Genomic DNA, 23,640 nt, shown 5'->3' with positions numbered 1-23,640 from the left:
TTCCCGAGCATTCCCGACCGTCTAATGTCGCGCCCCAGCCTGTGTCCGATGCGTCCGAGAAGAGAACGTGGTTGGGAGTCTGAACAGCCAGGGGCAGACCCTCTCTGAGGCTGATACTGTCCTTCCACCAAGTCAGGCAAGACTTCATCTTCTCGGAAATGGGGATCGAGACCGCTTCTAGCGTCTTGTCCTTTTTCCAGTAAACAGCAAGGTGATATTGAAGAGGACGGAGATGTAGTCTTCCTAACAATACGAACTGTTCCAGGGATGATAGTGTCCCTATCAGACTCATCCACTGCCTGACTGAACATCGTTCCTTCTTCAGCATGTTCTGGATGCATAACTGGGCTTGGCTTGTTCTGGGGGCCGCGGAAAAGCCCGAAAAGCTAGACTGTGAATCTCCATCCCTAAATACACAATAGTTTGGGATGGGACCACTTGAGACTTTTCCAAATTGACAAGGAGACCCAATTCCTTGGTCAGATCTAGAGTCCACTTTAGATCCTTCAGACAGCGACGACTGGAAGAAGCTCTTAGAAGCCAGTCGTCCAAATAGAGGGAGGCTCGGATGTCCGCTAAATGAAGGAATTTGGCTACATTCCTCATCAGCCTCGTAAACACATGAGGAGCTGTGCTTAGGCCAAAGCACAGGGCTTGAAACTGGTAGACAACCTTTTCGTAAACAAATCTCAGAAAAGGTTGGGAGTCTGGGTGGATGGGGACGTGGAAGTATGCGTCTCTTAGGTCTAAAGAGACCATCCAGTCTTCCCTTCTGACCGCTGCTAGAACGGACTTTGTGGTCTCCATGGAGAACGTCTGCTTTGTGACAAAGACATTCAGCGCACTGACGTATAGCACCGGCCTCCACCCTCCTGTCTTCTTTGCCACTAAGAAGAGACGGTTGTAGAAGCCCGGGGTTTGATGGTCCAGGACTTTGACTACCGCTCCCTTTTCTAGTAAGAGAGACACTTCCTGTTTCAATGCTCGTCTCTTGTCTTCCTCTCTGTACCTGGGAGAGAGATCGATGGAAGACGTTGCTAGAGGGGGTTTTCGTACAAACGGGATCTTGTACCCCTCTCTGAGCAACTTCACAGATTGTGCATCTGCGCCTCTCTTCTCCCAGGTCTGCCAGAAGTTCTTGAGTCTGGCTCCCACTGCTGTATGAAGAAGCTGGCAGTCAGACTCTACCTTTAAAGGACTTGGTTCCTTTCTTCTTTCCACGTCTCCCTTCGGCACGAGCACCTCCTCTGCTGGAGGCTCTGCCACGAAAGGGCAGAATAAATCGGGACGCTGGAGTGTCCATCCTTGGTCTAGCTGACAAGGTAGGCAAAGGGGTGGCTTTGCGAGCAGAGGACGCAACCAGATCATGAGTATCCTTCTGTATCAAAGAAGCAGCAATCTCCTTAATCAGGTCCTCTGGAAAGAGGCACTTAGAAAGAGGAGCAAACAGAAGTTCGGATCTTTGGCAAGGTGTAACTCCAGCTGACAGGAAAGAGCAAAGGTTCTCACGCTTCTTGAGGACTCCGGACACGAACGATGCTGCAAGCTCATTAGACCCGTCACGTACGGCCTTGTCCATGCAGGACATGATGAGCAAGGAAGTCTCCTTCTCTGTCGGAGAGATCTTCCTGCTAAGAGCTCCCAGACACCAGTCTAAAAAGTTGAAGACCTCGAAGGCTCTAAATATCCCTTTCAAAAGGTGGTCTAGGTCCGAAGATGACCAACATATTTTTGAGCGTCTCATGGCTAGCCGGCGGGGAGAGTCTACCAGACTTGAGAAGTCGCCCTGGGCAGAGGCAGGAACTCCCAAGCCGAGAACTTCTCCCGTGGCATACCAGACGCTCGATCTACAAGAGAGTCTAGCAGGGGGAAACGTAAAGGCTGTCTTCCCTAGACTCTTTTTGGATTGCATCCATTCTCCTATCACTCGTAAAGCTCTCTTGGACGAGCGTGCGAGGACGAGTCTAGTAAAGGCAGGCGAGGATGACGGCATACCCAAAACAAACTCTGACGGAGGAGAGCGCGGAGCCACAGACACAAACTGGTCCGAAACATCTCTTTGAACAGAGCTAAAACCTTCCTAAAGTCCAAAGAGGGTTGCGTGGACTTAGGCTCGTCAAGATCCGAATGTGGTTCATCAACGTGTGCAGCACCATCATCATCCGAAAGTCCATCATCCGAGTATTGAGGAGGAAGCGGCAATGGAGTAGGTAACGGCTGGTTAGCTGAGTCCGGTCGCACGGGTGCATGCGTGACTGAGCCGGACGCAACGTCATGGAACTGTTGCCCAGTCTGTGAGCTGGCAACAACCATAGCAGCGCGGGGACGCACAGTGTCTACTCCAGACTGTCTAGCCTGAAGTGGGTGAGCAGTGGCAACCACACTGGGTTGCGGAGGTTGACGCACCGCGTCAAAACAAAACAACTCTGACGGTTGTTGTACCTCGCGAACGTCAACGGAAGGCTCCGTGCGTCGCTGAACGTCAACATGCAGCTGGCAGGGCACACTGGAACGCATGGGTGGCGGAACTCTCTCAACTGGAGTGCGCAAGAAGGTCGCCTCAGCGTCCACAGGACGCACAACCGAGTGTGTGGCTGGTTGTAGGCAAGAGGCTGTACTAACTGGTGCAGCAGCAACCTTCTCCGCACGCAAGTCCTGCATCAGAGACGTTAACTGAGACTGCATGCTCTGCAGCAAAGACCACTTAGGGTCTGCAGGAGCAGGTGCGGCGACAGACGGTGTAACTGTCTGAGGCGGTACCGCTTTGCCTCTCTTAGGAGGTGAGCAGTCATCGGAAGACTGCAGCGAGTCCGAACTGACCCAGTGGCTACAGCTGGGCCGTTGGACTTGCGCGGAAGGGACCGACTTGCGTTTTAATGGTCGTGAGACCTTCGTCCATTGTTTCTTGCGAGAAACACCTTCCGAAGACGAGGAATAAATGGGCTCTCTCGTCTTTGTGCGGCAGGGGCGATCTTGGGAAGATGCGCCCGGTACCACGGAGGGAACGTCTGTTCGCTGATTAAAGCCTCTCGAACCCATTGGTCGTACGACATTGCTTCTCCCCTGGACTTGGGAGCTTGCAAGAGGTCCCAGACTAGGAGGATGACAGGCACGAACAGACGAACCCTCAAGCGCAACACTATCCACAACACTATCACTCACTTTAACACTTCCCACTGCACTTTTACACTTCAGCTCCTTGACGTACGCCATGAGCTGGTTACGGTCACTAGCCAGGGACTCAACTCTCTCACCTAGAGCTTGGATGGCACGCATCATATCAGCCATCGAAGGTTCCTGAGTGCCAGAAGCGGGATTAGGAGCAACCACTACAGGGGAAGGAATAGGTTGTGGGGCATGAGGAGAGGAAATTTCAACAGAACGAGAGGAACTTCTCCTTACTCTATCTCTCTCTAGCCTACGTGTATACTTTAGGAATTCGATAAAATCGAATTCCGAAAGCCCAACGCATTCCTCACATCGATCTTCCAATTGACAGGTTTTATCCCGACAATTGGAACAAACAGTGTGAGGGTCGATAGAGGCCTTCGGAAGACGCCTTGAACAGTCCCTAGTATTACACTTTCTAAATTTTGGGACTTGAGAAGGGTCAGCCATTTTGAATTGGTCAAAGGGGAATTCAAAAACTATCCAAAGTCATCAACAAATAATCCGTAATCAAAAAAAGAATGCAAGGATTTATTGAAGAGAAAGCCTGCACAGCGAAAGCTCAAAACTAGAATAGTGTACTTCACCAAATAGTTGTGAAAACAAATCCAGTTAGCAACAGCAAATTAGTAGGTCTTGCCGGTAGCACGACAGAGAGAAAATTGAGTTCTTTGTTTATAATGAGTACTGGGTATCTGGACGACAGATGGCGCTGTTGAAGTACACCCCCTACCTGTATAGCGATCGCTGGCGGATTTTTTCCGTAGAGTTTTCTGTCGAGCAGCAGAGCTGCAGCTATTATAATCACCGGCTAAGTTAAATATTGAAAAATGTTATTTTTATTAGTAAAATAAATTTTTGAATATACTTACCCGATAATCATGTAGCTGTCAACTCCGTTGCCCGACAGAATTCTACGGGAGGGATACGCCAGCTATCACTATACTAGAAGGGGGTGTACTCACCAGCGCCACCTGTGGCCAGGTACTACAGTACTTCTTGTTGACACCTCCTCAATTTTTCCTCGGTCCACTGGTTCTCTATGGGGAGGAAGGGAGGGTCAATTAAATCATGATTATCGGGTAAGTATATTCAAAAATTTATTTTACTAATAAAAATAACATTTTTCAATATTAAACTTACCCGATAATCATGTAGCTGATTCACACCCAGGGGGGTGGGTGAAAACCAGTGTACATGACTAAAGGATAGCTAAGTATCCCGTATTTCATATAATCAGTTATCTCAAAATAACAATGAAATAATAAGTACCTGGTAAGGAAGTCGACTTGAACCGTTACTCTGCCTTTATTAAGTTCGTCTTCCTTACTGAGCGCAGCGTTCCTCTTAGGAGGCTGAATCAACTCTAAGGTGCTAAAGTATATAGGGCTGCAACCCCTACTAAAGGACCTCTACACAACCTCTAACCCAGGCGCTTCTCAAGAATGAATTGACCACCCGCCAAATCAAAAGGATGCGGAAGGCTTCTTAGCCTACCGTAACAACCATAAAAACAACAATAAAAGCATTCAAGAGAAAGGTTAAAAAAGGTTATGGGATTAAGGGAATGTAGTGGCTGAGCCCTCACCTACTACTGCACTCGCTGCTACGAATGGTCCCAGGGTGTAGCAGTTCTCGTAAAGAGACTGGACATCTTTAAGATAAAATGATGCAAACACTGACTTGCTCCTCCAATAAGTTGCATCCATTATGCTCTGCAGAGAACGGTTTTTATTAAAGGCCATCGAAGTGGCTACGGCTCTCACTTCGTGGGTCCTTACCTTCAGCAAAGCAAGGTCTTCCTCCTTCAAGTGAGAATGGGCTTCTCTAATCAGAAGCCTTATATAATACGAAACCCCGTTTTTGGACATGGGCATCGAAGGTTTCTTGATTGCACACCATAAGGCTTCTGACTGTCCTCGAATAGGTTTTGACCTATTAAGATAATATTTCAGAGCTCTGACAGGGCAAAGAACTCTTTCTAGCTCGTTACCTACCATGTTGGAAAGGCTAGGAATTTCAAACGATCTAGGCCAAGGACGTGAAGGAAGTTCATTCTTAGCTAAGAATCCGAGCTGTAAAGAACATGTCGCAGATTCGGATGTGAACCCAATGTTTTTGCTGAAGGCATGAACCTCACTGACTCTTTTAGCTGTTGCAAGGCAGACGAGAAAAAGAGTCTTGAGGGTAAGGTCCTTGAAGGAAGCTGACTGGAGAGGTTCGAACCTAGGCGACATAAGGAACCTTAAGACTACGTCTAGATTCCAGCCTGGAGTGGGTAAACGACGTTCTTTAGAAGTCTCAAAAGACTTAAGGATGTCTTGAAGGTCCTTGTTGGAAGAAAGGTCCAAACCTCTGTGGCGGAGAACTGAAGCCAACATACTCCTGTACCCTTTAATCGTAGGAGCTGAAAGGGATCTCTCATTCCTTAGATGTAATAGGAAGTCAGCTATTTGGGTTACAAAGGTATTGGTAGAGGAAACTGCATTGGCTCTACACCAGCTCCGGAAGACTTCCCACTTGGATTGGTAGACTCTACGAGTGGATACCCTCCTTGCTCTGGCAATCGCACTGGCTGCCTCCTTCGAAAAGCCTCTAGCTCTAGCGAATCTTTCGACAGTCTGAAGGCAGTCAGCCGAAGAGCGTGGAGGTTTGGGTGCAACTTGTCTACGTGAGGTTGACGTAGAAGGTCCACTCTTAGAGGGAGAGTCCTGGGGACGTCGACCAGCCATTGTAGTACCTCTGTGAACCATTCTCTTGCAGGCCAAAGGGGAGCAACCAGCGTCAGCCGTGTCCCTTCGTGCGAGATGAACTTCTGAAGGACTTTGTTTATGATCTTGAACGGTGGGAATGCGTAAAGGTCGAGATGGGACCAATTCAGCAGAAAAGCATCCACATGAACTGCTGCTGGGTCTGGAACTGGGGAACAGTACAAAGGAAGCCTCTTGGTCATGGAGGTGGCAAAAAGATCTATTGTCGGCTGACCCCACAAGGTCCAAAGTCTGTTGCACACGCTCTTGTGAAGGGTCCATTCCGTGGGGATGACCTGATCTCTTCTGCTTAGGCGATCTGCTGAGACGTTCATGTTGCCCTGAATGAACCTCGTAACTAGGGTGAGGTTTAGACTTCTTGACCAAATGAGGAGGTCCCTTGCTATCTCGTACAGGCTCCTCGAATGGGTCCCTCCCTGCTTGGAGATGTAAGCCAAGGCTGTGGTGTTGTCGGAGTTCACCTCCACCACCTTGCCTAGCAGGAGGGACTTGAAGTTCAATAGGGCCAAATGAACTGCCAGTAGCTCCTTGCAGTTGATGTGGAGCGTTTCCTGTTCCTTGTTCCACGTTCCCGAGCACTCCTGTCCGTTCAAGGTCGCGCCCCAGCCCGAGTCTGATGCATCCGAGAAGAGATGAAGATTGGGGGTCTGAATCGCCAACGATAGGCCCTCCCTGAGAAGGAGATTGGTTTTCCACCACAAGAGAGTGGTCTTCATCTCTTTGGTGACCGGGATAGAGACTGCTTCGAGCGTCAAATCCTTGTCCCAATGAGCTGCTAGATGGAATTGGAGAGGGCGGAGGTGGAGTCTCCCTAGCTCGATGAACAGGGCTAACGATGAAAGGGTCCCTGTGAGACTCATCCACTGTCTCACCGAGCAACTGCTCCTCTTCAGCATGCTCAGGATGCAATCTAGGGCTTGGCTTATCCTTGGGGCCGATGGAAAAGCCCGAAAATCCTGACTCCGAATCTCCATTCCCAGGTAAACAATGGATTGGGAGGGAATGAGCTGGGACTTTTCTAAGTTGACTAACAGACCCAGTTCCTTGATCAAGTCCAAAGTCCAGTTGAGACTCTCCAGACAGCGACGACTCGTGGAGGCTCTCAACAGCCAGTCGTCTAAATAAAGGGAGGCTCTGATGTCCGATAAGTGGAGGAATTTTGCAATATTCCTCATTAGATGCGTAAACACCATAGGAGCTGTGCTTAGGCCAAAACACAGGGCTTGGAATTGGTACACAACCTTTCCAAAAACGAATCTCAGGAAAGGTTGGGAGTCTGGATGAATAGGAACGTGAAAGTAAGCATCTTTCAGATCCAACGAGACCATCCAGTCCTCCTGCCTGACCGCTGCTAGGACCGACTTCGTCGTCTCCATAGTGAACGTCTGCTTGGTGACATAAGCATTGAGCGCGCTGACGTCCAGCACCGGTCTCCAACCTCCTGTCTTCTTGGCCACCAGAAAGAGACGGTTGTAGAAGCCCGGGGATTGATGGTCCCGGACTATAACCACTGCCTTCTTCTGTAACAGGAGCGACACCTCCTGGTGCAACGCTAGCCTCTTGTCCTTTTCCTTGTAGTTGGGAGAGAGGTTGATGGGAGAAGTGGTCAGAGGGGGTTTGCAGCAGAATGGTATCCTGTAACCCTCCCTCAGCCACCTGACAGACTGGGCGTCTGCACCTCTCTTTTCCCAGGCTTGCCAGAAGATCTTGAGTCTGGCTCCTACTGCTGTCTGGAGAGGAGGAGAGTCAGTGTTTGCCTTTTGAAGTCTTGGAACCTTTCCTAGACTTGCTCCTGGAAGAGTCTGGACGGGAGCTTCCTCGGCTGGGGGCTCTACCACGAAAGGGCGGAATAAACCTCGTAGCAGGAGTATCAGCCACTGGGGTGCGATAAGTCCTGGGGACTGAGGGAGCAACCTTAGTCTTACGAGCTGAAGAGGCCACAAGATCATGAGTGTCCTTTTGAATCAGGGCCGCAGACAAGTCCTTGACAAGCTCTTCGGGAAACAAGAACTTAGAGAGCGGAGCGAAAAGGAGTTGAGACCTTTGACAAGGTGTGATGCTGGAAGAAAGGAAGGTACAAAGTTGCTCCCTTTTCTTAAGAACTCCTGACACAAACATTGAAGCAAGCTCTCCAGATCCATCCCTAATAGCTTTATCCATGCAGGACATTAAAAGCATGGCCGAGTCCTTGTCCGCAGGGGAGGTCTTCTTGCTAAGGGCCCCCAGGCACCAGTCTAGAAAATTGAACATCTCAAAGGCACGAAATACACCCTTTAGGAAGTGGTCTAGATCTGAGAAGGTCCAGCAAACCTTAGAGCGCCTCATTGCTGTTCTACGAGGAGAGTCGACCAAACTTGAGAAGTCAGCCTGGGCAGAGGCAGGTACTCCCAAGCCTGGTTCCTCTCCTGTGGCATACCATACGCCCGCTTTAGAAGTGAGCTTAGTCGGTGGGAACATAAAGGAAGTCTTCCCTAGTTGCTGCTTAGACTGCAACCACTCCCCTAAAATTCTTAAAGCTCTCTTAGAGGACCTTGCAAAGACGAGCTTAGTATATGTTGACTTGACAGGCTGCATGCCCAGCGAAAACTCAGATGGCGGAGAGCGGGGGGTAGCAGAGACAAAATGGTCCGGGTATACCTCTCTGAAAAGAGCCAGGACCTTACGAAAGTCAATAGGTGGAGGAGAAGACTTGGATTCTTCCACGTCTGATGAGGGATCCAGGTGCGCAGCTTCCTCATCAGAAACCTCATCACCAGAGTGTAGCGAAGTGAGAGGTAATGGAACAGTGGTATGCTGAACAGCAGAATCTGAACAAGCGGGTGCAAAAACGCTTGTGGTTTCATCCTCAAGTCTCTGTTGATGAGTTAAAACCTGAGGTTCAGGCTGCAAAGGCTGGTCAAAAAGAGTAGCGGAAGGTAGGCGCATGGGTTGAGGAGGCTGACTCCTGGCATGAGTGTCTTGACTCAAGAGTTGCGCTTGCTGTAAGGGTTGCGGATGCGCAGTAGCAGGTTCCTGAGGAACGAGTTGAGGTTCCTGAGGTGTGAGCTGCGAGAGTTGAGGTAGCGGCTGCGCAGAACGCAGTTCTTGTCTCGCGAGTTGAGGTTCCTGAGGCGCAAGGCTAAGGTGTTGAGGCTCTCGCCTTGAGGAGGGTTGAGGTCGCTGCAGCGAGAGCTGAGGTGTCTGCCTCATGGATGGAAGAGGTTGTCGTACCTCAAGAGAGTGTTGCCTCACTGGTGGAACCGCAAGCGGAAGCGGAGGAAGTAAGGCATAAGCTTCCTGTTCCCATTGCTGAGGTTGCCTTAAGGAAGGCGGAGGTTGCTGCACACCGCTGGAAACTGGCAACTCAGTACGCGGTAAGGTATCCTGAGGAGCCTCAACATCGTACGCCTGGCAGATTGGACTGCGGTTAGGCGGAGCGATCGCAGGAGGAGGTGTAACCTTCTCAGCCTGACACTCACGCATTAAGACCGCAAGCTGTGACTGCATGGACTGCAGTAAAGTCAACTTGGGGTCGGCAGACACTAAGGTCTGCTGAGGCAAAGCCTTAACAGAAGATGAGGTCTGTTGTGGCAGCACCTTACCCCTCTTAGGAGGTGTGCAATCACCTGATGACTGCGGAGAGTCAGAGCTAATCCAATGACTGCAGCCAGGTTGTAGAGCTCTTGAGGTCTGGACTTTGCGTTTGAGAGGTCTTGAGACCTGAGTCCAGCGTTTTCTCCCTGACAATTCTTCAGCAGACGAGTAAAAGACGGGCTCAATCGTCTGCGGGTGGGAGTGACGGTCTCTGTAAGACACGCCCGCAACCACCGAGGATACTTCTGTGCGCCGATCAAGGTCTGCCGAACCCTTTTGCCCTTCGACATTGCTTCTCCCCTGGGCTTGGGAGCTTGCAAGAGGTCCCGGACTGGGAGGACGACTGGCACGCACAGAAGTACCCTCACGCACCACACTGACACTGACACTAGCACTTGGCACTGCACTGACACTAGCACTTGTCACAGCACTGGCACTATTACCTCCCACTGCACTTTTGACCTTAAGTTCCTTGACTTCGGCCATAAGAGACTTATGATCACTAACCACCGATTCCACTTTGTCACCTAAAGCCTGAATGGCACGCAAAACAACAGACATATCAGGTTGAGGGCAAATAGTAGGTTCGGGGGTAGCCACTACAGGGGGAGGAAAAGGTAGGGGATCATGAGGTGAGGAAAAAAGTGAAGAGCGAGAAGAACTCCTCCTAACTCTCTCTCTCTCTAACTTGGTTGAATATTTCAGGAATCGGACAAATTCAAGTTCCGAAAGTCCGGCGCATTCCTCACATCGATCTTCCAACTGACAGGGTCTTTCCCTACAGTCAGAACAAGCGGTGTGAGGATCTACCGAGGCCTTCGGAATACGCCTATTACAAGACCTACATCGTCTATGGGGTGGGGCTTGTGAAATGTCAGACATCTTGAATCAAAGAGTTAGCCAAGGGGGATTCCAAATCAAGCAAAAAGATCGTTAACCATTAATCAGAACTAAATAAAAGCTATCTAAGCTAATAGAGAAGTTTCCAGTATAGCGACAGCCGAAATCTGAGAGAAATACTTCACCAAAAGCCGTGAACAATACTCCAAGATTATAAGCGTATCCCAGAACGTCTTGCCGGAAGCACGACAGAGGAAAAATTGAGGAGGTGTCAACAAGAAGTACTGTAGTACCTGGCCACAGGTGGCGCTGGTGAGTACACCCCCTTCTAGTATAGTGATAGCTGGCGTATCCCTCCCGTAGAATTCTGTCGGGCAACGGAGTTGACAGCTACATGATTATCGGGTAAGTTTAATATTGAAAAATCCACTTTTGATAGAATTTGTGGACTACGAAAAAGCCTTTGCTAGTATGCACTGGCCAATTTTGTGGAGAGTCCTGCATTATTATGGAGTTCTCTTAAATATGAAAATTTGATTGTCTGTTCATGAACATAACAAGCGCAAAGTTAATGTTAATGGAGTCCTATCCAATGCATTTCCAGTGAAGAATGGAGTACTCTAAGAGGGAATGTGTTGTCACCTATGTTGTTTATACTCATGGAGTTTGTAATGCACAGAACAGCTGGGATTGGTGAAGAACGATTGGACTGGATTGATAACAGGAAATTAGCTGACCTAGAGTATGCTGATGACTCTGTCATTAGCAGAACACCACAGGATTTGCAATGCTTGCTTACCAGAATGCATGAAATATCATCTCAGCAGCTGCAGAAAACTATTCCCTAAGTATTTCTACCTTACTGGCTGTTCGCCTTTTCTATTGATGTTTTGATTGATTTGATTTGCCAGTTAAAGTAAACAAATTGGTAACATTGATTTTCTTTATAAGTTTATGAATAAACGTAGTGTTTTTTCATGAGTTTCTATTTATATTCATTTCCCATATTTCAATGGTGGTTGTTGGAAACATTTATTTCAATTATTAAAAGAACCTGTAACGATTTTAAGATCTAACACCATGGGACAGTGAAACTAGAGTGATTCAATTTTTCAGAGAATGCATGTGAAAAATGTTTTCACAGAACACACCATTTGATGCTCCAATACTCAGATGTTCAAGATACACTTTCAGCTAACCTCCAGTGACTAAGGATTCAGTCCCAGGCAAAGAGACAAAGACAGATGCTATGGAGAACAGAGCAATGGCTTCAGTAATTTGGCTGACAAAATCTGCTGAAGAGAAGTTTACTCTTGCACAGGTGATTGATATGATTTTTGTGTGAAAGACGAGAGTTTACCCATATTTAACATCAACAGTTCCATAAAGAGAGTGCAAAAATCCAAGTTAATTTAGAAGCTAAACATGCAGCTTGTCAATCCTTATCCAGATTAGTACATTACTCTAGTTGATATGGGTTTCCTGTGAAGATTAGCAACCCCAACTGCTGAAGATCATTAGAAAGCTGATGGTTCTGCCCTTACATGGGATGATTATACAGAAAAACTCTTTCTCACATAAACAGAAAACACCCAAATGCAAGTCAGATTATATTTATAATGATGCATATGGTGTGGAAAATTCCATTAAAGAGAGTGAGCATGAACAAAGTAAATCAACAACACCATATAGAGACGGGTCCAGGAATGTCTACATGAAAACATCAGATAGATTTCCACCGAGAAGGGTACTGTTTACCAATCAATGAAACAAACAAAGGCTGCAAATGTTTCTAAAGAATGAGTTCACAAAGCTTGGTAAATACCATAGAGAAAATAACTTTGTGAACTAACTAAGGCAATATTTTTGGAACATCTCAGGAGAAAAGATGGAAGAAGTTGAATGTAGTCATATTGAGGCAGACATAATCCCGTTCTTCATATATGCACAAATCTGAAAAGCAGGTAAAATGGAGACAGTCGTTATTGATGTTGACGACACAGATGATGTGATTCTGTCAGCATATGTTGTACATCAACTGGAGGGAACCCTTCTTATGAAGCATAAGAGACAAAATCATCAGCTGTAGAGACCTTCGACCTGATGATATTCATTACACATCCACAGTGGGCTTCTAAGAGAATGGAAAACAACAGTTTATGTTAAAGGAATATAAGCCTGGAGGCATGCAATCTTTTGAAAGATGTTAGCAAAACACTTCCAGTGACACAAGGGTTACTTCACCAAATTATATTTACTATCAGACACATATACGATACAGGCAGTAAAACTATAGCTGAAGCTAGAGCACTGAAGTGGGGTCAGATGAAAAGCAGGTCCAAGTCCTGCAGCCTGCCAGATATAGATTCTCAGAATCTGCATGTGACATGAGTAAAGTACTGTACCAAGTTTACATTCAACTTAACTATCATGAGCTGGTTGCACCCCCAGATCCCACGAACCATGGATGGACACTGCACGATAGTAGATGTGTGCCAGTGAGATATAACTAAACAGTATGCACTCCCAAGAAGTTTGCATGACTTGCTTACACACGCACAGATATTATTAACTGTTATTCTTGGACTTCTATGAAGACATCCTGCATTGCTTATCTGAAAGATTTCAGAAAAGCTACAATGGAAATAGTAAGAGGGCCAGCGACCTATCACTCATAGAGCCTGAGCTCGAAACCTTGCAAGACCGGCTGGGACTGTTAACAATGGAGGTATTATTATTACTATCATTATTATTATTACTAGCCAAGATACAACACTAGTTGGAAAAGCAAGATGCTATAAGCCTAAGGGCTCCAACGGGGAAAAATAGCCCAGTGAGAAAAGGAAATAAGGAAATAAATAAATGAGAATAAATTAATGATAAATCATTCTAAAAACAGTAACAGCGTCAAAACATATGTTATTTTTTTTATCATTACTTGCTAAGCCATAACCCCAGTTGGAAAAGCAAGACAATATAAGGCCAGGGGGCCCCAACAGGGAAAACAGTCCAGTGAGAAAAGGAAACAAGGAAAAATAAAACATTTTAAGAGTAACAGCATTAAAATAAATATTTCTTATATAAACTATAAAACTTTAACAAAACGAGGAAAGGAAATTAGATAGAATAGTGTGCCTGAGTGTACCCTCAAGCAAGAGAACTCTAACCCAAGACAGTGGAAGACCATGGTACAGAGGCTATGGCACTACCCAAGACTAGAGAACAATGGTTTGATTTCGATTTTATATAAACTACAAAAAGACTTAAGTCTGCCTGTTCAGCAAAAAAAAACATTTGCTGCAACTTTGAACTCTTGAAGTTCTACTTATTCAATTACCCGATCAGGAGATCGTTCCACAACTTGGTCACAGCTGGAATAAAACTTCTAAAATACTGAGTAGTATTGAGCCTCATGATGGAGAAGGCCTGGCTATTAGAATTAACTGCCTGCCTGGTATTACGAACAGAATGGAATTGACCAGGAAGATCTGAATGTAAAGGATGGTCAGAATTATGAAAACCTTATGCAACATGCATAATGAACTAATTGAACGATGGTGCCAAAGATTAATATCTAGATCAGGAATAAGAAATTTAATACACCGTAAGTTTCTGTCCAACAAATTAAGATGAGAATCAGTAACTAAAGACCAGACAGGAGAACAATACTCAAAACAAGGTAGAATGAAAGAATTAAAACACTTCTTCAGAATAGATTGATCACCAAAAATCTTGAAAGACTTTCTCAATAACCCAATCTTTTGTGCAATTAAAGAAGACACAGACCTAATGTGTTTCTCAAAAGTAAATTTGCTGTCGAGAATCATAACTAAAATTTTAAAAGAGTCATACAAAGTTAAAGAAACATTATCAATACTGAGATCCGCATGTTGATGAGCCACTGTCCTTGACCTACTTACAATCATACTTTGAGTTTTGTTAGGATTCAACTTCATACCCCATAATTTGTACCATGCACTAATTTTGGCTAGATCTCTATTAAGGGATTCACCAACCCCAAATCTACATTCAGGGGATGGAATTGATGCAAAGAGAGTAGCATCATCTGCATATGCAACAAGCTTGTTTTCTGGGCCAAACCACATGTCATGTGTATATACAGTGATACCTCAGGATACAAAAGTAATCCGTTCAGGATACGGTTTCGTATGCTGATTTTTTTGTATCCTGAGTCGCGTTTTACATGTAAATAGCCTAATCCGTTCTAAGTCTTACGAAAAGACACCTTTTCTTTCATAAACACGCTAAACTGTAGTAATAAACATGCAATGCAGCCATTTCTATCATTCAATAATTAACCCAACTGTTAAAAACAGCCTAATCCATTCCAGAAACCACCATGAGATTATTCAATAATGTAGTTATAGCCTAGTTATCCCCTCCAAGCCCTAAGAAAATGGTCCGTTTTCTTTACTACTGTATAAAAGTTACGGTACTGTATGTAAAGCATTTGGATCAGTGAAGGTGTATTGTTACCTGTACACCTAAATTAAGGGTTGATACCCTGAAAAAAAAGGTACAGTGTACAGTTAATTAACAAAAAAGTTGAAACTTACCTTTTGATTGAGACGATGTCCGATAGCGAAGTCGCGGCAGAGGAGGATGGCATAAGGCAGAAAACGTAACAAGTGACAGACTACGTACAATAATTTACACACTTAACACATTAACACTTAAACTTTACAAAATAAAAAAATGGCAGAAATAATTAACACTTAACATTACGTATGGAAAACTATAAAAAGAAAGAAAAAATTACTTTAACACTCAACGGTAACATAAAACTTAAAATTTAACTTTTTTTTGCTTTTTTATAACTTTACGTTTTTCACATTTTCTAAATTTCTTCTACCTCTTCATCGCTTCCTCTTTTCTGTTTCTTTTCTTCACTTTCACCTTCGTCTTGGCCTACTAATACTGCTGGACTCTTTAATAAGAAACTATCCATGGAAGCTTGTTTCTGCCTACTTTTCAACACATTTCTAAAATACGTTAGGCAAACGTCATTGCAGTGTTGAAGCGCACGGTTGGTATAAGCTTTTTCTGGATGTTCCTTTTCGACGTAGTCTGCCATTTTATGGAAACATGCGAGAATTTCCTTAATGTCTGACGTTTTCAAAGGTGTAACATCCTCCTCATCACCGCTAGAGAACTGCTCTTGAACAACACTCATTTGCATCGTCTCCAACTCCTTCAGGTCGTCCGTCGTCAACTCCTCGTGGTGCTCCTCGATAAGTTCATCTATATCCTCGGCGCTAACTTCCAGCCCCATGGACGTACCAAGATGTACGATGTCAGCCACCTCAGACTGCTGAATGGGTTCAGGATAGTCAACGATCTTGGCTTCGCCTCCAGGCTTCCCGAACCCCTCGAAGTCTCGTGCAGAGACAACATCAGGCCACAGCTTCCTCCAAGATGAGTTCAGGGTACGCCTCGAAACTTCCTGCCAAGCGAGATCGAAGAGTTTGAGGCATATCACGATATTAAAATGATCTTTCCAGAAGTCACGCAGAGTGAGGTTTGTACTTTCTGTGACTTGGAAACATCTCTGGAAGAAATGCTTCGTGTACAATTTATTGAAATTAGAAATAACTTGCTGGTCCATGGGCTGGAGGAGAGGGGTGGTGTTAGGCGGTAGATACAGGACCTTTATGAAGGAATACTCGGCCAGAAGATATTCCTCGAGGCCAGGAGGGTGAGCTGGAGCATTGTCCAACACCAGCAGACATTTCATAGGGAGGCGCTTTTCTTCCAAATATTTTCGGACAGTCGGACCGAGGCAGACATTCACCTAATCAATGAAAAGTTGCCTCATTACCCAGGCTTTAGCATTTGCCCTCCACATCGCGGGAAGGTTCTCCTTGATGACTTTGTGGGCTTTGAAGGCTCGGGGATTTTCAGAATGGTACACCAGCAGGGGCTTTATCATGCAGTCCCTACTAGCGTTTGCGCAAAAAGCAAGGGTAAGCCTGTCCTTCATAGGCTTATGTCCGGGTAGCCTCTTCTCCTCCGCTGTGATGAATGTCCGATGAGGCATTTTCTTCCAGAAAATCCCAGTTTTCTCGCAATTGAAAACTTGCTGCGAACTGTAGCCTTCCTGCAGAGTTAACTCTTCAAACGTTTTAACAAAGGCTTCGGCGGCCTTCGTGTCCGAGCTGGCTGCCTCCCCATGCCGTACCACTGAATGAATACCAGTCCTTCGCTTGAATTTCTCGAACCACCCCCAAGAAGCCTTGAACTCTGGGGGTTCCTGCTGGGATGTTCCTTCTCCTGCCCCTTCTTCGGCCTGAGAACGCACGAGATCACCGAAAATGGCGGAGGCCTTCTGACAAATTGTAGTCTCAGTGATGGTGTCTCCTGAGATCTCTTTGTCTTTGATCCACACAAGAAGCAGCCTCTCCATCTCGTCATGCACGTGGGTTCTCTTGTTGGAGAAAATAGTGACGCCCTTAGAAGGTGTCGCTGCTTTGATGGCCGCCTTCTGCTTCAGGATGGTGCCTATCGCAGGCGGATTCCGGCCATACTCCTTGGCGATCACACTTAAACGCATGCCAGACTCGTACTTTTTCACGATTTCGAGTTTCGTCTCCATCGAGAGCATCGTCTTCTTCTTCTTTCCTTCGGCAACATTCTTGGGACCCATGGCTACAGTATTAAGCTCAATAATACACTACGTACGTTATATACTATGTAGTAAACACTAATACAGTACAGTACACAGTAAAAAATGTTTAATAACGATAACACGTGGTGTACGAATGTATTTAACACTACGTCAAACAAGTGAAAGCACACGAAGTCAATGTGAACGATACCGCAATCGGAACGAAAAGAGAGAGAGATAGATGAACGCCTGTGCGTAAGCAAGGAGGGATAGTTGCTGACCAATAGGAAAGCAGGATCTTATGGCGTCAGCTAGCATCTGAGTAGGGAGATAACCAATGGGTGAGCGGGAAGCTGTAAGTGAGTTTACGCAAGTTCAAAGTCTGGCGGCGCGCGCTTTTTAAAGTTACTCTCAGCGACAAGTTGGGATCTCGTAAGTTTTTCGTATCCTGAAAAATGATATTTTAATTATAAAATAAATTTTTGAATATACTTACCCTGTGAATATATAGCTGCAACTCTGTTGCTCGACAGACAAAAAAACTGTACAAAAAACTCGCCAGCGATCGCTATACAGGTTGCGGGTGTGCCCATCAACGCCAACTGTCGGCCAGATACCATACTCCATGTAAACAAAGACTCAATTTTCTTCTCATCCCACTGCGTCTCTATTGGGGAGGAAGGGAGGGTCATTTAATTTATATATTCACCGGGTAAGTATATTCAAAAATTTATTTTATAATTAAAATATAATTTTTAAATATTTAACTTAGCCGGTGAATATATAGCTGATTCACACCCAGGGTGGTGGGTAGAGACCAGTTAAATATGTTTACATCTTATGAGCTAAGAGTTTTTATTTCATTTTAGAAGTTATCAAAATAACAAAAACAAAATAAATAGGTACCTGGTAAGGAAGTCGACTTAGACGATTACTCTGCCTTATAAGTACGTCTTCCTTACGGAGCCTCGCGATCCTCTTAGGATGCTGACAGACCCCTAGGAGCTGAAGTATCAAGGGCTGCAACCCATACAACAGGACCTCATCAAACCCCTAATCTGGGCGCTCTCAAGAAATGACTTTGACCACCCGCCAAATCAACCAGGATGCGAAAGGCTTCTTAGCCTTCCGGACAACCCATAAAAAACAACATTAAAAACATTTCAAGAGACAGATTAAAAGGATATGGAATTAGGGAATTGTAGTGGTTGAGCCCTCACCCACTACTGCACTCGCTGCTACGAATGGTCCCAGTGTGTAGCAGTTCTCGTAAAGAGACTGGACATCTTTCAAGTAAAATGACGCGAACACTGACTTGCTTCTCCAATAGGTTGCGTCCATTATACTTCGCAGAGATCTATTTTGCTTAAAGGCCACGGAAGTTGCTACAGCTCTAACTTCGTGCGTCTTCACCTTAAACAAAGTTCGGTCTTCCTCACTCAGATGTGAATGAGCTTCTCGTATTAACAATCTGATAAAGTATGACAAAGCATTCTTTGACATAGGCAAAGATGGTTTCTTAACTGAACACCATAAAGCTTCAGATTGGCCTCGTAAAGGTTTGGTACGCTTTAAATAGAACTTAAGAGCTCTAACAGGGCATAAGACTCTTTCTAGTTCATTGCCTACGATCTCCGATAAGCTGGGAATATCAAAAGATTTAGGCCAAGGCCGAGAAGGCAGCTCATTTTTGGCTAGAAAACCAAGTTGCAGCGAACAAGTGGCTTTTTCCGACGAAAATCCGATGTTCTTGCTGAAGGCATGAATCTCACTGACTCTTTTAGCCGAGGCTAAGCATACCAGGAAAAGAGTCTTAAGAGTGAGATCTTTCAGGGAGGCTGATTGTAACGGCTCAAACCTGTCTGACATGAGGAATCTTAGTACCACGTCTAAATTCCATCCAGGGGTAGCCAAACGACGCTCCTTGGTGGTCTCAAAAGACTTAGGGAGGTCTTGCAGATCTTTATTGTTGGAAAGATCTAAGCCTCTATGCCGGAAGACCGATGCCAACATGCTTCTGTAGCCCTTGATAGTGGGAGCTGAAAGGGATCGTCCTTTTCTCAGGTATAAGAGAAAATCAGCTATTTGAGCTACAGAGGTACTGGTCGAGGATACAGAAACTGACTTGCACCAGTCTCGGAAGACTTCCCACTTCGATTGGTAGACTCTAATGGTAGACGCTCTCCTTGCTCTAGCAATCGCACTGGCTGCCTCCTTCGAAAAGCCTCTAGCTCTCGAGAGTCTTTCGATAGTCTGAAGGCAGTCAGACGAAGAGCGTGGAGGCTTTGGTGTACCTTCTTTACGTGTGGCTGACGCAGAAGGTCTACCCTTAGAGGAAGACTTCTGGGAACGTCTACTAACCATCGAAGTACCTCGGTGAACCATTCTCTCGCGGGCCAGAGGGGAGCAACTAACGTCAACCTTGTCCCTTCGTGAGAGGCGAACTTCTGCAGTACCTTGTTGACAATCTTGAACGGTGGGAATGCGTAGAGATCCAGATGTGACCAATCTAGGAGGAAGGCATCTATATGTATTGCTGCTGGGTCCGGGACTGGGGAGCAATAGATTGGAAGCCTCTTGGTCAGCGAGGTTGCAAAGAGATCTATGGTTGGTTGGCCCCAAGTGGCCCAAAGTCTCTTGCACACATCCTTGTGGAGGGTCCATTCTGTTGGAATTACTTGCCCTTTCCGACTGAGACAATCTGCTATGACGTTCAAGTCACCTTGGATGAACCTCGTTACTAGGGAGATGTCTTGACCTTTTGACCAGATGAGCAGGTCCCTTGCGATCTCGTACAACGTCAGTGAGTGGGTACTTCCTTGTTTGGAGATGTACACCAAGGCCGTGGGGTTGTCCGAGTTTACTTCCACCACTTTGCCTCGAAGGAGATACTCGAAGCTTTTCAAGGCCAGATGTACTGCCAACAGCTCCTTGCAGTTGATATGCATGCTCTTCCGACTCGAGTTCCACAGACCTGAGCATTCCCGACCGTCCAGTGTCGCGCCCCAGCCCAAGTCCGATGCGTCCGAGAAGAGAACGTGGTTGGGAGTCTGAACAGCCAGGGGAAGACCCTCTCTTAGGTTGATATTGTCCTTCCACCAAGTCAGACAAGACTTTATCTTTTCGGAAATCGGGATCGAGACCGCTTCTAGCGTCTTGTCCTTTTTCCAGTGAAAAGCTAGATGGTATTGAAGAGGACGGAGGTGTAGTCTTCCTAGTGACACAAATTGTTCCAGGGATGACAGCGTCCCTACCAGACTCATCCACAGCCTGACTGAGCAGCGTTCCTTCTTCAGCATCTTCTGGATGAATAGCAGGGCTTGATCTATTCTGGGGGCCGACGGAAAAGCCCGAAAAGCTAGACTGTGAATCTCCATCCCTAAATACAGAATAGTTTGGGATGGGACCAGCTGCGACTTTTCCAAATTGACTAGGAGTCCCAATTCCTTGGTCAGATCTAGAGTCCACTTGAGATCCTTCAAACAGCGACGACTGGAAGAGGCTCTGAGAAGCCAGTCGTCCAAATAAAGGGAGGCTCGGATGTCCGATAAGTGGAGAAATTTGGCCACATTCCTCATCAGCCTCGTAAACACGAGAGGAGCTGTGCTTAGGCCAAAGCACAGGGCCCGAAACTGGTAGACCACATTTTCGAAGACGAATCTCAGAAAAGGTTGGGAGTCTGAGTGAATGGGGACGTGGAAGTAGGCGTCCCTTAGGTCTAGCGAGACCATCCAGTCTTCCCTTCTGACCGCTGCTAAGACTGACTTTGTGGTCTCCATGGAGAACTTCGTCTTTGTGACAAAGACATTCAGAGCACTGACGTCTAGCACCGGTCTCCACCCTCCTGTCTTCTTTGAAACTAGGAAGAGACGGTTGTAAAATCCCGGTGATCGAAGGTCCGAGACTTTGACCACCGCTCCCTTCCCTAGCAAAAGAGACACTTCCAGTTTCAGGGCTTGTCTCTTTTCTTCCTCTCTGTACCTGGGAGAGAGATCGATGGGAGACGTTGCTAGAGGGGGTTTGCGTACAAAAGGGATTTTGTACCCCTCTCTGAGTAACTTTACAGATTGTGAATCTGCGCCTCTCCTCTCCCAGGCTTGCCAGAAGTTCTTGAATCTGGCTCCCACTGCTGTCTGAAGTTGCGGGCAGTCAGACTCTGCCCTTGGAGGACTTGGGTCCTTTCCTCTTCCCTCGTTTCCCTTCGGCACGAGCACCTCCTCTGCTGGAGGCTCTGCCACGAAAGGGCGGAATAAAGCGAGACGCTGGAGTGTCTATCCTCGGTCTAGCAGATAATGTAGGCAAAGGGGGAGCCTTGCGAGCTGAGGACGCAACAAGATCGTGGGTGTCCTTCTGAACTAACGAAGCGGCAATTTCCTTTACCAAGACTTCAGGAAACAGGCACTTGGAAAGGGGAGCAAAGAGAAGTTCAGATCTCTGGCATGGTGTAACTCCAGCAGACAGGAACGAACAGAGAGACACTCGCTTTTTCAGGACTCCGGACGTGAATGAGGCAGCTAGCTCATTGGACCCATCACGGACGGCCTTGTCCATGCAGGACATAATGAGCAAAGAAATATCCTTATCTGTCGAAGAGATTTTCCTGCTCAGGGCTCCTAAGCACCAGTCTAAAAAGTTAAAGACTTCGAAAGCCCTAAAGATCCCTTTAAGAAGGTGGTCCAGGTCCGATGGTGACCAACAAATCTTCGAGCGTCTCATGGCAAGGCGGCGGGGAGAGTCTACAAGACTTGAGAAGTCGCCCTGGGCAGAGGCAGGAACTCCCAAGCCGAGAACTTCTCCCGTGGCATACCAGACGCTCGATCTAGAAGAGAGTTTAGATGGGGGAAAGGCAAATGCTGTCTTCCCTAAACTCTTCTTGGACTCTAACCAGTCTCCTAACAGCCGCAAAGCTCTCTTGGATGAGCGTGAGAGGACGAGTTTAGTAAAGGCAGGAGCGGTAGAAGGCATGCCTAATACAAACTCTGACGGCGGAGAATGAGGAGCCACAGAAATAAAATGGTCAGGAAACAACTCTTTGAATACAGCCATGGCTTTTCTAAAGTCCAATGATGGTTGAGTTGCCTTGGGCTCGTCCAGTTCTGACTGTTGATCGTCTTGTTGTTCAGCAACATCCTCATCTGATAGTTCCTCATCCGAAAACTGATGAGGAAACGGCAACGGAGTGGGCAACGTCTGCTTCGCTGAGTCCGGTCGCACTGGTGCATGCGTGACGGAGCCGGACGCAACGTCATGGAACTGCTGCACAGTCTGTGAACTGTCAACAACCATGGGAGCGCGAGGACGCACAGCGTCCACCCGAGACTGTCTAGACCGTCTGGGTTGTGCAGTCGAAACCACACCGGGTTGCGGAGGTTGACGCACCGCGTCAAAACAAGTCACCTCTGATGGTTGTTGAACGTCCTGAACGTCAACAACCACCTCCGAGCGTCGCTTAACGTCAACGTGCGGCTGGCAACCCACACTGGGTCGCATCGGTGGAGGAACCACCTCAACTGGTAGACGCGAGAAGGTTACCTCAGCGTCAACAGGACGCACAACCGATCGCTTGGAAGGTTGTTGGCCAGAAGGTTCAGCAGCAACCTTCTCCGCATGAAAGTCCTGCATCAAGGACGTAAGCTTGGACTGCATGTCTTGCAGCAAAGCCCATTTAGGGTCTACGGGAGCAGGTGCGGCAACAGACGGGGTTAGCGACTGAAGCGGTACCGCTTTGCCTCTCTTAGGCGGTGAGCAGTCATCAGATGACGGCAACGAGTCCGAACTGACCCAGTGGCTACAACCGGGACGTTGGACTTGTCCTGAAGGGACCGACTTACACTTTAAAGGTCGTGAGACCTTGGTCCAAAGTTTCTTACGAGAAACACCTTCAGACGACGAGGTAAAAATGGGCTCTCTCGTCTTACGTAGGTAGGGGCGATCTTGGGGAGATACGCCTGATACCATGGAGGGAACGTCTGTTCGCTGATCAAGGCCTCTCGAACCCATGCGTCGTACGACATTGCTTCTCCCCTGGGCTTGGGAGCTTGCAAGAGGTCCCGGACTAGGAGGACGACAGGCACGAACAGACGAACCCTCAAGCGTAACACTGTTCACAACACTTTCACTAGGCACTTTATCACTTCCCGCGGCACTTTGGCACTTTAGCTCCTTAACATCCGCCATGAGTTGATTGCGGTCACTTGCAAGGGACTCAACTCTCTCCCCCAGGGCATGGATAGCACGCATCATGTCAGCCATCAATGGTTCCTGAGTGCTAGGAGGGGGGTTAGGAACAACCACTACCGGGGAAGGAATAGGTTGTGGGGCATGAGGAGAGGAAAAATCTATCAACCTAGAAGAACTTCTCCTAATTCTATCTCTCTCTAGCCTGCGTGTGTACTTCTCAAATTTGATAAAATCGAATTCCGAAAGGCCCACGCATTCCTCACACCGATCTTCCAATTGACAGGTTTTACCCCGACAATTGGAACAAACAGTGTGAGGGTCGAGAGAAGCCTTCGGAAGACGCCTAGAACAGTCCCTAGCATTGCATTTTCTAAACTTGGGAACTTGTGAAAGGTCAGCCATTTTGAATTGGTCAAGGGAAAATTCCAAAAAACGATCTAAGTCATCAACAATGAATCCGATACAAAAAAGAGTTCAAGGATT

Source organism: Palaemon carinicauda, chromosome 13, assembly GCF_036898095.1.
Source record: "Palaemon carinicauda isolate YSFRI2023 chromosome 13, ASM3689809v2, whole genome shotgun sequence".
NCBI lineage: Eukaryota > Metazoa > Arthropoda > Malacostraca > Decapoda > Palaemonidae > Palaemon > Palaemon carinicauda.
The sequence above is the reverse complement of the archived record's forward strand: the minus strand, read 5'-3'. Positions refer to the sequence as shown.